The sequence below is a fragment of the Paroedura picta genome, chromosome 12, assembly GCF_049243985.1.
Source record: "Paroedura picta isolate Pp20150507F chromosome 12, Ppicta_v3.0, whole genome shotgun sequence".
In the NCBI taxonomy this organism is placed as follows: Eukaryota; Metazoa; Chordata; class Lepidosauria; order Squamata; family Gekkonidae; genus Paroedura; species Paroedura picta.
Genome location: NC_135380.1, coordinates 19,230,203 through 19,246,117, shown reverse-complemented (window position 1 = coordinate 19,246,117; position 15,915 = coordinate 19,230,203). Strand labels below are relative to the sequence as shown.

The 15,915-nt window shown below is 44.8% G+C and overlaps 1 long non-coding RNA gene across 2 annotated transcripts in view; it reads left to right on the top strand.

The window, feature by feature from the left end:
- The first annotated feature begins 1,237 nt into the window (after positions 1–1,237).
- LOC143822123 (uncharacterized) overlaps positions 1,238–15,915 on the top strand; it is a 73,108-nt gene continuing 58,430 nt past the window's right edge. For both annotated transcript variants that reach the window (XR_013226055.1, XR_013226054.1), the window contains exons 1-2: positions 1,238–1,298; positions 1,655–1,809. This is a non-coding gene — a long non-coding RNA (uncharacterized LOC143822123). The remainder of the gene's footprint in view (positions 1,299–1,654; positions 1,810–15,915) is intronic.

Here is a 15,915-nt window from a genome sequence, read left to right as displayed (position 1 = left end):
AAAGTTAACATCCATGCAATAAATGAACAAAGACTATTTCCATGCAGCTATTTTTATGGGTTTTCATTCACACTTGTACCCTCGGTTGTTACTCTTATCCTCTTCCAGTCTTGCAAATGGGTAGGCGGAGAGAACTCCCAGCATGTATGGCTGGTGGTCTCCCAGTTTGCGGATATATATAATTTGACCCTCTTGCGACTAGGGTGTAGTCTGCACTGGGCTTTTTATCCACTCCCAGATTAACTTAAACCCCTGCAGTCTATACTGAATTCGATTTCCATTTTGATTTTGGGTGCTTTAAATTTTCCTTCTGCAACATGCATGATGGATTTATGGTGACCCTACATTTCCCCTGCGATATCCTGGAGTGGATATAAGTCTCAATATTTCAAAAACTGCTATGAGTAAATGTGCAGATTTTTGCTTTTTTCAAATTAGCTCACTGTTCCATGCCTTGGAGCAACGCAGTTTTCCCTGATTGGCCAGGGTGTCAGTTCAAAGACTTCCTGGTTCCTGGTTACAAGGCTTTCCTTAAAGTAACTGCTCTCCAGAAGCCCTAACTTCTCTTGATTTGCCTCTTGTTATTACCCTTGCCTCTACTTTCTCCAATCCTTTCCCGCCCCCCGTTCACCCGTTCAAGAAAAGAAAGAGACTCCCGCTGCAATTGGCACCCCTCCCTGTTCTGAGCTTCCCCAATCAAGTGCAAAACACTTTGGTCCATTCCGCATGACTTCAATGTTGCAAAAGGCTTCCAAATTGTAAACGCTACTAATTTGCAGTTATGCACGATGTCGCACACAATCTGCCACACTCCTGAAACAGTCCCGCAAAAAGCGATTCGTTGTAGCGCTTAAAGGGAAATCCAGAAAAGTGGATTCACCCTCCGAAAAGCGCTACACTCTTGCAAACAAAGACCTGTGCATTCCCGTTGTTGCGGTTCCAGCCAAGTCCCTCCCCCTGGCTCTCTCCTCCGAACTTCTGGCGAAGTGATTGCCATTTTTTTTTCTCAGGGCGAGCAAAAAGCAACGAACCGTCAAGCCTTCATTCACCCAGTGAGGCTTCTCCGGCTACAGTCCCTCCACAGAACTGCTTTAAAGCTCCCCTAAGTCACCAAGCACAACACAGCCCCGTTTGCAAGTTCCCTTTATTTTCGGCCGAAAATCTTGCCCGTGCACGGGGGGGGGGGATTTTTCTTTTCACTCGGGGGAGCGTGGTAACGATGAATCGCCAGCTCACATGCCAGCTGTCAGCTAGATGGGTCTCTATGTTAGGAGGAATCAAGGCATATTCGTTGCAACGTATGTTTTTCTTTTCTTTTTTTTTTAACTGTTCTTAAAGGGAAAGGGAGCTTATGGTTAAAAGAATTACTGCAAAATCTCCCCCCCCCCCCAGCTTTACTTGTTTTAGAGCCAGCAAATGTTTTTTGGCATTGCTGGTCTCTTAGGAACAAATAAGAGAATCAGATATTTTCCATGTTTTCTGGAGGAGTTTTAAAAAATTGGCTAGCCCTTTCAGCAGGAATCCCTGGATTTTAGTTATGAAAAACAGCTTTGATCATTTAGGAAATGTTTAAATATATATATACACACACACACATACACACACACATACATTTTATGTGACTTTATCTTTAATTCATTTCTCTCCACTTAAGTTCAACTCCATCTTGCTCCAGCCAGCTGGTTCCAATCATTTTGAGGAGAATGCTATTTATTACATGTATGTCAAAACCTTCAGCTCCTGCCCATTCTCCATCGCAAACAGGCCCATCCATAGCCCAGGTGGGCTTTGAATTACTCCAGAAAGTAGGTAAGTGAGAATCTATTTATTACTTACTTGTAGAGTGCCAAGGTAAAGGGTGCCAATTAAGGCAGGAAACTGACAATATTTGGCAACTTTCACCAACTGCAAGATTAGGAAATCAGGAATACCTCTAAAAAATTTCCATCTAAAGTAACCAAGATTGGTATATGCTGGGAGGGGGGTGGGGAGAGCGGAAAAAAGTCTGGAATACGTTAAGGGGAACTGGCTGCTGTGTCGCTCTTCCTGTACAGTCTTCCTGTTCTCTCACTCACTCACTCAAAAATGTGGATAAGAGCAAAGACTTACTTAAGTTACGTGAACTACATGGGGCGGCGCTGTGGCTCAGCATCAGGGCATCTGCTTTGCATGCAGAAGATCCCAAATTCAATCCCTGGGATCTCTAGTTAAAAGAATCACGTGGGAAGCAGAAAGGAGCATTCCAGAATGTGATCCTTTACAGGCAGGCTGAAGTGGACTCTTCTATCGTCTTATTCTGTTGCCTGTATAGGTTATCGAAATGCAGTTGTTCTAGGCAAATCCATACTGTAATAGTCAAATCCAATACTAGTTCATGCCTCTTTTTTTTAGTTGGTAGGGAAACCTCAGATTTAAATTGGCTTAATTGTCATTCTTCTCACAATGGAAATTAGAACCATCTTCCTAGTAGATCCAAAATAGATCCTAAGGACTTCCAGAGGTGGTAAGCCTCTCTGAGCAAGTATGAGAAGACAACATCCGGGGATGGCCTTAGCTCTTGCTTGATCCATCATGAGCACCATTAGTTGGCTGCATTCTGGTTAGGGACATGGGGTAGTGATGCAATCACCCCCCCCACCAATTCAGTGAGGATATACTGAGGATTTTGGAAAGTGGCAAAATGAGTAACTGGTTCACTTCTGAAGCCTATGCCTGACCAGCCAGATTTTACAGGTGTTCTTACTGCCTAGTGATGTGTGTCCAATTATATTCCATGGAGATCCATGATGATTTCCCCTCATGTTGCTTAAAACAGAAAGAAGCCTCTAAGGCTGAGATTTAAAACAAGGGATGGTTTGGCTATTTAACTTGCTTTCCCATCTTGTCTAAACCACTGCAACAAGTTACTTTTCAATGTGGTGGTGGGGAAATAAGAGCACCTGTAGGTTTTCTCCATGAGCCTCTTGTGGTGTGGGGTGGTAAGGCAGCCAACATGCTGTCTGAAGCTCAGACTATGAGGCTGGGAGTTCGATCCCAGCAGCCGGCTCAAGGTTGACTCAGCCTTACATACTTCCGAGGTCGGTAAAATGAGTACACAGGTTGCTGGTGGGTAAAACGGTAATGCCTAGGGAAGGCACTTGGCAAGGCCACCCTGTATTGAGTCTGCCAAGAAAATGCTAGAGGGCGTTACCCCAAGGGTCAGACATGACTGGGTGCTTGCACAGGGGATACCTTTACCTTTACCTGTAGGATTTCTCCAGTGAGGATTAAAACAGCAGAAAGGGGCAGCTGTTTGGGGTAGGAGAAGGTGCCCTCCCCACTTCAGTTTCTATTGGGGATATGGTCTGGTTGACCTTAGTCCTATTGGGTTTGCACTGCCATAGTGATGCTGATTCTGTTGGACTTGCAAAATTTCCCCCCACTTTTAGTTTCTACTGCAGAGATTCTTGGGGACTTTGATTTTGTTCTACTGGGTGTCTGACTGCTTCTCTAGCTTCTATTGCTGTTTTTTCTTCCCTCCACTGGAAACAACAGAAGATGGAGGCACCTACTTTTGGGGGGGACAAATCAAACCTAAATTCGGAGGGCAGGTAGAGGAGCAGAAGCTGGAGATCCCCTGTGAGCCTGGGGGGGGGGGAACCTCATCACAAACCTCATGATCCAAACCATTCATTTGGCTCTTAAATGCTTATGATGATTCATGGTTTGCAAATGGGGCATGCCAGAAACCACAACATGCATATTCTCAGGTCTTGCCTATCCCTAAAAATATCTGTCTTCCCCTTAGACCATAGCTCTGGTAGCCGCTTAAAAAAAATGAAGAAAAATATTGCAGAATTACATGTAATATGTTTACCTCTTCAGGCCTGATTTGCATATGTTTATAATAGCACTAGGTTTTTCTGTACCTTTATTAGTGTTGAACGTGTTAGCTGACTCCACTGGAAAAAAAATTGCATGAGGGGCAGAAGGATTAGAAATATTTTAGATTAGAAATGTTTTGATAAATATACCAAGCTTCAATGCATTTATTTAAATATTTTTACCCTGTTTTGCTCCCCCAAACAAGCTTGCAGTAGGAGTGGTTGTTGTTGTCAGCCATTCAGTCGTGTCCGACTCTTGGTGATCCCACGGCACAGCTGCCACCATGATCCTCAATCCCTTACTGCCTCATTCATCCTTGCAATGTTCTGGCCGGTGTCTGTCCTGGTCACATGCAACCACCATGTCCTTTGTCCACCTGGTTTCTTTTTTCCAATCCTAGCACAATCGCTTTTCCTCTTGAGTTGGTTTGCACGATATGGACAAAGTAAGTGAGACGGAGTTTTGTGATTTTGCTTACCAGTGATTTTGTAGTATTTCCTTGTTTGTGACTTTTCCTGTCCATGCAATCCTCAGAAGCCTTCTCCAACACCAGAGTTCAAATGCATCAATTCTTCTCTTGTCTGATTTTTTCATTGTCCAGCTTTCACAGCCCTAATTGGCTATGGAAATACGATCGAGCTAACTAATCTACATTTGGTAGTCAGGCAGGTGTCCTTGCTCTTCCATGTTCGGTTCCAGCTTACCATTGCTGAGCGACCCAGAGCAATTTGATGTTTTCTTTCCATACCACAATCGCCCCTCACATCAACAGCACATAACTATCAAAGAAACCAATCAACTCCATCTCAGGCCAGTTCTGGGCTCACTGGGTGACCCACCTAATGGCACAAGCTGAAAGTCAAAGGGCCAAGAGACATTGGCTTGCCCTGAAGGGCTCATGCCTCTGGCCACAACCAGGTTTTATAAAGTACCTGGAACAGGAAGGGAAATGCCAATTCTCAGCGAGATCTTGCAACTGGCAATAGATGCTTCTCCCACTCTTTCCCTCACCTTCCCACAGGAGTCAGCAAGTGAGCCTCTTTCTATGGGCCAGATTGCATACAGGTCCTCACTTGATGCTTCATAAATCAAGTGATGAACTGGTATGTCTGCAGCAGGCTCCCCCTGCCGAAATCATCCATGCGCACATGAACTTGCCCTGAATCCTAATCAATGGTGATTAATCACATGGTCTGAAGCATGCCTGGGGACGTTTTCTGGAGTCCTAATCTACTTGTTTTCTGTTCTGAGGCTCTAGGTCTGTTATATTTCATGTTTTTCCTTCTCCAAGGAATGCTGTCGAGTGTTCTACTTTCTGCTTTGTGTTATCTCCCAGTTTTATTTTCCCCTTGAACCCCCTTGGGAGAGTTTCTATTATTCCCTTTGTTTGTGAAACCTATTGTTGTTGGATGAAGGGATCACGGGTTGCGTGGTCCAGGAACACAATTTCCAAATCGTCACAACATGGAAGAAGACAGTAGGGTTCCAAATTTGGTTTCCATGCAACCCTATTACACTCTGTCGCATCTCCCCTTCCCTGTGCCACTGATTTATCATTAATCCATTTAAATGTGCCGTTTTTTTTCCAAGGGAAACCGACAGAAAACATCTGCATATTGAGTAATATTAGCTCGAGTTTGTGTCTCAAGTGAGACTAACTGACAACCCTCATTTATTATGCCGGTGTCGGCTTAATTGGTTTGACGTACGATTTGGACCTTGTGTGTATGTGTGGGGGGTGGAAATCAGTAGCTTGGGGATCCTGTTGGGGGGGGGAATTAGAAAGGAAAGGAAAGAAAAGAATCAAAGATGTAGAATAATGATGGTAGGAATGTATGTTAAAATTCCAACACAGAGGGCCTGATTTAATAGGGTTGCTTCAACAAGGTATTCGCTATTAAGCCATATGGTTTTGGTTACAGGCCTCATCCTTTGTTTCCTGCTTATGCTGTCAAGTTTTAATGTGATTGTTTTGATTCCTAATGCTTTATTACATCACTCCTCTCCATGCATTAGGCTAATAACTTGGGTATCCGTCTTAAGGGCACAGTAGCTATCCATTACGCTTTGTGAGTTGCTTGTCCCCAGGTAGTGAAGCATACGATACTCTTTTAAAGAATCTCATCTCGATAAGTTCTAGATACAAAGATTACAAATGAAAATTTCAAATGAGCAAGCCTGCTAGTGCAGTCCTAAACGCAGCTACACTCTTCTAAGCCCGTTAATGCCGATGGAAGATTGTAACTCTGATGACGGGAAGCAGATTTGGGTGCAGTTTGAAGATTATTTTAAGATGATGATGCCTTCTGCTGAATCTGATTGTTGGTTCATGTAGACCAGTGGTTCTCAGCCTTCCTAATGCCACAACCCTTTAATACAGTTCCTCATGTTGTGGTGACCCCCAACCATAAAATTATGCAAGTGTTCTTTTACAGAAATTAAACCAAAACTGACCAATGGCATGAAGATCCATTGTTCAGGATTGTATATACATTGTATATAAATAGGCGGGCTCCTTCAGGAGAGGAGCAGCAACAATGGTAGCGCCCCCGCCCCGGCCAAGCTGTTCACCTTGCCGCAACCCCTATGAAAGGGTCATTCGACCACCATAGGAGTCCCGACCCCCAGCTTGAGAACCACTGTCCTAGCAATTTGAACCTGGAGCTCTGCCATCCAAGTCTAATACTCTGTACCTAGTCCAGCCTTGGCTATTCCTTCACATGGAGTATACATGTGTTATGATAGAATTACCCAGACTTCTTGGGCTTAATGCTTTCTTGAAAAGAAGTTCATACCCAGAGCAAGTGGAACTGGGCTACACAGGCCTGGGCTACACAGGAAGTTCCTCTCTTTCGATTGAATGTTTGTGTGAGGTGCCATGACAAATACTTAACAGCAAATCAAGCTTCTTAAACTCAGGCCAAGTACTGATTCCAGGACCCCCTTGCATGTAAGCCATGTGCTCTAGCTATAGCTCCTCTTCTAGGCAGAGCAGACAGGAATTCCTGGTTCAGTTCTCTTTCTCCCCCAGTTACAGGATCTCAGCTAGGGAGTTCTAGCAAAACCCTTTCTCTGCCTGAGATCCTGGAGAGTTGCTTCTTACCACTGAGCAAGATTGACCTAAGATCAGACTCTGGGTATAACAGACTTGTATAGTACTGTTCTTGCAATTTCTAGGGTGGTTCCCATCTGTCTTTTATATCACCTCTACTGATGGTCTGTGCAATCTCTTACAGACTTCAATCTAAGATGATTTTAGGGTGATGTATTTGAAAGGTTGTCACTTGGAGGAGGCCAGGAAGCTGTTCCCGTTGGCTGCAGAGAAAAGGACGCACAGTAATGGGTTTAAACTACAAGTACAACGATATAGGCTTGATATCAGGAAGAAATTTTTCACAGTCAGAGTAGTTCAGCAGTGGAATAGGCTGCCTAAGGAGGTGGTGAGCTCCCCCTCACTGGCAGTCTTCAAGCAAAGGTTGGATACACAGTTTTCTTGGATCCTTTAGGATGCTTAGGGCTGATCCTGCATTGAGCAGGGGGTTGGACTAGATGGCCTGTGTGGCCCCTTCCAACTCTATGATTCTATGATTCTACGATGCCTTCTACTGAATCTGATTGTTGGTCCATGTAGACCAATACTGTCTACTGAGATCTGCAAAGTATTGCCTTATGTAAGAGTATTGTCTAGTGTGATTTACAGAGCTTGTTTGCACTGGAATTTACCTGTACCCATGTGATATACATCATTGACCAGGCACTATATAATGTGAAGAAACAGGCTGGTGTAGGGACTCAGAACATTGGCAATTCCTTCTATCTGTCTGGGTGAAAGTACCTTAAAGTTCTTATCAATATTGTCACATTTAGAGGGTCTCAAAGCAGCTGGTGGGAGGTATCATCTCCAGTCCACTTTTCTACCAGTGCTCCATACAGGCCATGCCACCTTACTTTCATCCCGGCTCTCTGAACTGCTTTTGAAATGGCAGAACATCAGCTGTCATGTTTGCATGGCTGAGCATCTTTTGCACATAGAGAGAGAAAGAACTCCAAAATCCTTCATCAAGGAAACCCGGGAACTATCTTCTTACAATAACATCTGCAAATTTGCATACATCTGGTTAATTTGCATAACTGTTTTGATGGCATTATTGATTATGCTATTTGGCATATTTTGACAAGGGGAGAGGGGGTTGTCATAATGAGAAGGAAGGGAGGTAAGAGGGAAAGAGCTGGAGCATGGTAGGGCAGACTTATATTGGATGCATACAGAAGCATCACCAGAGGTCTAGGACAGACCCTCATTGGGGAGACCAGCTTCTTCCATAATGGTCTGTCTACTTATATTTGCCTCCAGGTGCTTCAAGTATCAGAGATGTGGTGAGTGATGAACAGGACAGGCCCTTTTTCACACTAGCTCAATGTCATTCTCTGTAGGAATGTCATTCCACTTTGTAGGAAACTCCATCCCTACCTCCATCCCTCCTGGCCTTTACGCAGCACATGAAGTCAAGGCTGTTCTGGAAAACTTTTTGGGATTCTTCAAGTATTATTCTATTTGTATGGAGTGTTTTGCTGCTGCTTTCCTTTGGTAGCTGGTTTTAAGGATTCTCCATTAGTCAAGGGAAATATCTATGACTCTTGACTAATAACCAGCCCTTACAGCTGAAACAGACTGACAGCCAATGGAGTTTTTTCATGACTAGGAAGAGGTGGTTCCAACCATCAATGTTTGTTGGCAATCTTTCAGCTCCATTTCCGACCCTCTTGAAATTTTTGAAATATCTTCAAAGGGTGTCTCATAGAATCATAGAGTTGGAAGGGGCCATACAGGCCATTGAGTCCAACCCCCTGCTCATTGCAGGATCAATCTAAAGCAGCCATGATAAGTATCTGTCCAGATGCTGCTTGAAGACTGCCAGTGAGTGGGAGCTTCCTGCCTCCTTAGGCAGCTGATTCTACTGCTGAACTACTCTGTGAAATCCCCCCCCTTTTCCATGTAGTTTAGATCCATTACTGCAGGTCCTATCCTCTGCTTCCAACAGGAACTTTTCCCTGCCCTCCTCCAAGTGACAGCCTTTCAAATATTTGAAGAGAGCAATCATGTCCCCTCTCAAACTCCTCTTCTCCAGGCTGAACATTCTTAAGTCCCTCAGCCTTTCCTCATAGAACGTGGAACCCAGGCAAAAATGCCTTGCAGTAATTGAACCTGGATATAACCAGAGTATGGAGCATTGGAGCAAAATTACTTGGCTGATGATTTATAGTACTAGGGACATAGCCTGCTGCATTCAGGAATTCAATGGGTGCTAGATTGGGGTGGGGTGGGATTGGAAGAACTCTGTGGATGGCCTTCCCCTCCCCCCAGGACCTGGAAAGGCTGCAGGGAGTTATTAAGGAACTCACCAGCAGGGGCAGTTCTCACACAGCAGGGATCTGCAGCCTCCAAGCCTCAGATGGAAGTGGAAGGAGGAGGGGTGGTCAGGAGTGGGGGACAGAAGGCGATTGGCTGGCCACTGGACAGACAGGCAAGCTGGTTGGAGGAGGAGGCACTCAGGGGTGGGACAGCTGCCCTGAGTGGGTATTAAGTGCCGAGTGGCACATAAGCCTTGAGATGTGCTCCTCCTATCCTTTACCAGAAATATTAAGTGGAACAGATGTGAAAATTAGAAATCATGGTGTAAGAACAAAGCAGAACATTCAGGCAAGATTTTAGATTGGTATAGGATGGTCCAGCCATGAGATATTTCCCCTCTTCTTTGACTACCTGCCTTGAAAGTCTTAGGTGGGACCAGGTTTCCTCATGTGCAGAACCTTTGGGCAGCAAAAGTAAATGAATGCACGGTCTGTAAAGTCACTTGGGATGCAAAGTGGTGGGTGGAGTGTGAGATTATAGTTATCCTCCGGTCATTTCAATTTCTGTAGCCAGAAAAGCAACTGCAGCCCAGTGGGAGGAGGCAGAAAGGTGTGATGGACTGTTTGCAGCATTCAAATGACCAGTGGTCACCAGGGACTGTGATGTGTGTTTTGCGTGTCACTAAAACAGACAAGACATGATTGCATTTGAGAAGGTGTCAATACTGAAGGTAAGAAAATGACATTGGAACCTAATTTGCTCTGAAATGTTGTCATTGAGGCTGAGCCTTAAAAACAAACTGGAAGCTTCCTATGAGAAGCAACGGGAGAAAGTCTAAGAATGCCATTCCAAAACATCCATGCAAAGATGCATGTTCCATTGTAGTGTGTGTGTGTGTGTGTGGTTGGGGGGGGGTGTTCAGTATTGTTTCTGCCCTGGCCTGGGTGGCCAAGGCTAACACAGGCTGAATCTGCACGGAGTTTTTAACCCAATCCCAGGTCGGTTCAATCCCATGCATTTTCCCATGCACAATCCTGGCATAATGATAACCTTTGCACATAGGTGGCTTGGAAACAAATCCTCCTGAAGGTACCAATGTACTCTGACATGCCAGTGATTCTTTTCAGACAGCCTTCTCCACATAGTGCCCTCTCTAGGATTGTCCACCCAGCAATATCTAGATCAGTGGCAGTCAACCTGTGGTCCTCGAGATGTTCATGGATTACAATTCCCATGGGAATTGTAGTCTATGAACATCTGGAGGACCACAGGTTGACTACCCCTGATCTAGATCACAGGGTGTTTCAGCAAAAGGAATGCCCTGCAATGGGCACCTTTGTTAGCTGCATTTAAGAGAGTTTTATTTCAAAGGGCATTCAGTGAAGGGTGAGCTGCTTAGACAGATTTGGCTGTGTTTCCAAACTGCTTAATCCAGGGGTAGTCAAACTGCGGCCCTCCAGATGTCCATGGACTACAATTCCCAGGAGCCCCCTGCCAGCATTCGCTGGCAGGGGGCTCCTGGGAATTGTAGTCCATGGACATCTGGAGGGCCGCAGTTTGACTACCCCTGGCTTAATCCTTTCTCTCAAAATTTGTATATTGGAATTTTGGGGTTTTTTTTAAACCCTCTCTGTGTGTTGGTCTTGTTGATGTGCTTTTGTATTCTTGGAACTTGTTGCCACCACATTCTTTCTTGGTTTGAATCTCAGGGGAGACGTTTAAGAAAGCAAGAAGGCTGCTGTGGTTCCAATTATGGTAGTGTGGTAAGGGGTAACTTCAGGAATATCTGTATGGAATAAAACTTCTTTATAAGCAAGTAAAAGTTTCTGGGTGTTAAGTGGATTTTTAAAATTCAGCTTGTATATTTGTGACTCCGCTGGTGCATATGAAGAAGAAGAAGAAGAAGAAGAAGAAGAAGAAGAAGAAGAAGAGTAGTTCAATCTTATATGCCATTTTTCTCTACCCAAAGGAGTCTCAAAGTGGCTTACATTTGCCTTCCCTTTCCTCTCCCCGCAACAGATACCCTGTGAGGTGAGTGAGGCTGAGAGAGCCCTGATATCACTGCTCGGCCGGAACAGTTTTTTAAGTGCTGTGGCAAGCCCAAGATCACCCAGCTGGCTGCATGTGAGGAAGCGCAGAATCAAACCTGGCTTGCCAGATTAGAAGTCTGCACTCCTAACCACTACACCAAGCTGATACCAAACATTGATGTTTTGGTGACATGGTTACAAAAGTTTCCAAGCGGTAGTATCATCACTTGGAAATAAAGCAGTTACCCCCACCATTGAGAAAAACTAGCAACAGCTCTGCTACATGTGTGTCACTGAAGACCTAAGACTAGAGCACCCCACGAGTAATTTTTCTTCAAAAAGAAGCCAGTGGGAAGGCCAATACAGAGATAATAGCCCACAGTCTGTATACAAAATACTGGTGTGTGTGCCTAAATAATTAAGGAAAGGACTGTAGCCCAGTTGTAGGATACAGACTTTGGTCTGCTGAAGGTCCCCAGTTCACTTCTTTGGCATTTCCAGCTAAAGGACCTTGCATAGGAGGGACAGAAGAGAAACCTATTCACCCCCGTAGAGACCCTGGCCAGCTGCAACCAGTTAGATTAGAGACTACAGAACTAAGATTAAGCTGACATGATGTAAAAACAGATTCCGTTCAACAATTAAATGGGCTTATTCATTAGGAAAGCATGAAGAGGCTCCATTACTCCAAGGGAAACAAAGTTTGTCCTATATTTAGATGGTTCCAGTAATAATTCATAAACTCATCAGCTATTGATGAGCATTTTAAAAAGATGCTGCTATTTAACCTTGACGTGTGGGTCCTGGGGCCTTCCTGAATAGGGCCACAACCCAGCAGTGAAATCTCTTTGTCCCTGTCCCCCTCCAGTGAAACCTGCATGGGGTTCTCCTGGGGCATGACCCCATCTTCTGAACTCTGCCCCCTTGGGCACTGAGTAGGATTTCTGATGTGTTGGACTTAGCAATCACCGGGGCCTTTGGTTACCTGCCTGGGAAGACTCATCTGGCAAGAAAAGACTTGTCACATTTCCCCAGCAAGATAATTGTCACACTTCCCCAATTACATTAGCGGGGAGATGCAAATGAGGCCTCAGCCTCTCAGCTCCTGTGAGGCTTCCACTGTGGCCCCGGGTGATGTACAAGCCCCTCATCTCTGATCTTCTGCGATATGTGAGCATGTTATCTTAACACATCAAGGCCCTGGTGATCCTCTGCTAGCCCTTGTTCTGCCAGTGCTCCTCACAGGGCATGAATTTTCTGCTTCCTGTTCCGAAGCTGGCAACGTCTGGCATTAAGTAATCTCCCATATCTGATGCCACAGTGTCGATGAGACCCTGAAGGGAAACCGTTTGGCCTCTGGTGACAGAGGAATTAAACTACGAGGAGTACATGCTGGCTCTTTCCATTTTCTTATTAATAGGTTTTGTGCATTGGGCTCCAAAGGGGATTGTTCTCGCTTGGAATTGCTATAGGGAAAGCGTTCAAGCATTACTTGATGTAAATGGAAGGAAACTGGGAGAAAGAGAGGTGGATAAAGCTCTAGCACAAGCAGCAGGAGGCCTACAAAGTGTGTGTATGGGAGGACGGGTGTCTGAATTTAAAGGGACATAGTAAGAAAATGCATCATTTTTGTATGATCTGTACTGCACACTGAGATTTAAAACTTTTCTCTGTATGATTCCCCTCTGTGCTAAAACCATCAGGAGTGGTTCAGATGAGGGGGTTATTATCTGAGTTGGGAAGGTGCAGGGTCTGCTCTATGGTAGCCCCAAGGCTTTTTATTGGCCCTCTCTCCCGGAGGGTGACCACAGGGGACCTGGCAAGCCTCGTCTTGAGTGAGCTTCTGGAGTAGGGGAACCATTACCTCTCAATGCAGAAGAACAGGAAACCCAACTTTAAAAATAATTTTGGGGCAGTGCAGTTGACGCTATTGCTTCTTTCTGCCTGCTGGCTTATTGGTTTGATTCTTGCTGTTTTACAGGTTTTGGAAGATCTGTGATTCATTTCTTGACTTTTAAAAATTAAAGGCAACCATGAGAGGGTGTATGGCGTGATAATTGGATTCTGGAAACAGTGCAGAGGTACTGGTGTTGGTGCTTAGCCCTTCCTTGCATGTCATTTCCTCAATCTAAATCACCCCACCTACAATTCTGTTTGCTCCAGCGAGGGGGGAAAATAGAAGCATGATCAGAGTACCAGTATTCAGTCTGTCTTGACAAGTGGGTGATTTTGATTGGGAAAAAGTAGTATAGGGGCATGGGGTTAACCCTCCCCCCCATTTGCTTTTGGGATCAAATTAGACTGGTTACATTCAGTAAAACAAAATAATAAAAATTAAGATATCATTTACAGATTTCCTAGACGAATAACTTCTTTGATTCTCATATTTAGAGTAATTTGATATGTTTTATGGCTATCACTTTAGGGATTCAGTTTCATAATACACATTCTGCAGATGTTTTTAGGTTTCTGGGCATGGGGTGGTTAAGAACTACATCTTCAACTTTTCTACATGAAAGCAACCATAGGGGATCTTGTTTTAAGCCGCCTACACCCAGCATCCCACTGTTGCTTAGGGGAAGTCAGAGTAGTGGATTTTCTACTGGGAACTTGTCAAACCTACACTGATGATGGTGGGAACGGCTACTGTACGTGTGGCTCCCTTTAGCCAGGTTGGGCCAGGCCTGCTGGGCCATCAATGGCTGTATTTCATGGTCCTCGTCAACAATGCAATCCTCATTATTGTAACTGTAATTTTGGGTCTGTGTATATCAGTGGGACAGTGTAATGGGCTCACCCCACACATGAAGCAGATATTTTGGCAGGCGGCACATGCAAAGAATTTGAATTAATTAAAAATCATTTTTGGCTAAACATCCGGCAGAAGTTCCTGACATTTAGAGCAGTTCCTCAGTGGAACAGGCTTCCTTGGGAGGTGGTGAGTTCTCCTTTGGAAGTTTTTAAGCAGAGGCTAGATAGTCATCTCACAAAAATGCTGATTCTGTGAACATAGGCAGATGGCGAGTGGGTAGGCAGGACGGGATGTGTCAGTGTTTGTCTCTTGTGGCCCTTCCTTGCATACCCAGGGAATTGCTAATTGCCCCTGTGGGTAGGTGATATTCCTCCAGGCCAGGATGGATTCTGGAGATTTTTTGGTGGAGGGAACACTTGGGCATGAAATTGGGGTCACCATGGGTGGGCAGGTAGTTGTGAATTCCTGCATAGTGCAGGGAGTTGGACTAGATGACCCTGGAGGTGCCTTCCAACTCTATGATTCTAAAAGTAGGTACTTAACAAAATCAACATACCTTCCAAAATAGCCCAACAGTTACTGAGCAAAAAATACTGAGTCAGCTAGAACAGAGACAAGCACAGAGAGAGAGAGAGAGTGAGAGCAAGATGATGGGGTCAGGAATGTGTCCTTAAAGCCACTTTTCAAGATATCCTGGAAACTGCCTTTTATATGAGCCTGTGCATCAAATACAGTTGCCCTAAACCTGGATTGCCCATGCTAGACTGATCTCATCAGATCTTGGAAGCAAAGCAGTTGGTATTGGGCAAAAGCCCCAGTTAGAATTGGGATGGGGGACCACCAAGGAAGTCCAAGGTTCCCATGCAGAGGCAGGCAATGGTAAACCACTTCTGAATGTCTCTTGCCTTGAAATCCCTATGGGGGGGTCACTACAAAAATAGGAAGACTGACACCCCCCCCAAAGAAAGAGCTGGAATCCCCCAAGTTTTATCACAATGAGGCTGCATGTAACTGTAGAATGTCTTAATATTTAATAATATTTACATTGGTTTTTAGAATGGATTGTTTAAATGTATTGAAACCCGCCTTGAGCTACCAGGAAGGGTGGGAAATAAGAATAAAGATGATTAATATTGCTACTATGATTATGATCAGTCAGCTGCAACTTGACAGCACTTTCTACCCATGCCTCCACGCATATGGTCACAGCTTGACTCCTCCTCACCAACCCTTGTCTCTCTCATACACCGTAGTGGATCTGGAATTGTGGAACAGGTTCCTGACGGAGGTGCTTGGAGCACCCTCACTCCGTGTTTCCCACAAATGATATCAACGTGGAAGTTCTTTTTGCTGGACTTCCATCTCTTGGGGATGTTTTGTTGACTGTTTAACTTTTACATGAAGAAAGCTACGTTTGGCATGCTGTGATGGGATTATACGACACATTTTATGGTGCTGTTTCAATCTGTCAAATTGCTGTGGGTTTGACTGGTCCCTCCCCAAAAGGTGATCCCATTTCAAGCATCTGAAGTGCAAATGAGCACTTCTGTTGCGCATGTGAATGCCAGAGAGGCCTGCTGGTTACTTGTTAACCGGTTTTCCATTGGAATATGAGATGATCAAGTATCCTTGATTTTATTACAGTTCTGCAAAACGCTCCCAATCTTATTTGAACCATCTCTCATAACATGGCCTGCCCCAGCCAAGCCATTAGACAACAGGAGTGGGGCTGCTCCTATCAAGTGTTGTGTGCTTTGCATAGATGGCCCCCCTGGTCAGATCAATGACCTCCGGTGGCTTCCTTGTGGCCCCCCATCCCTCAAACTGATCATCTCAGTTCCATTGTTTCCATTTGCGTTCCTTGTATGCTGTCGCGGACACTTGAGTGCTCACCCAACGTGCACCGGCCACATGGC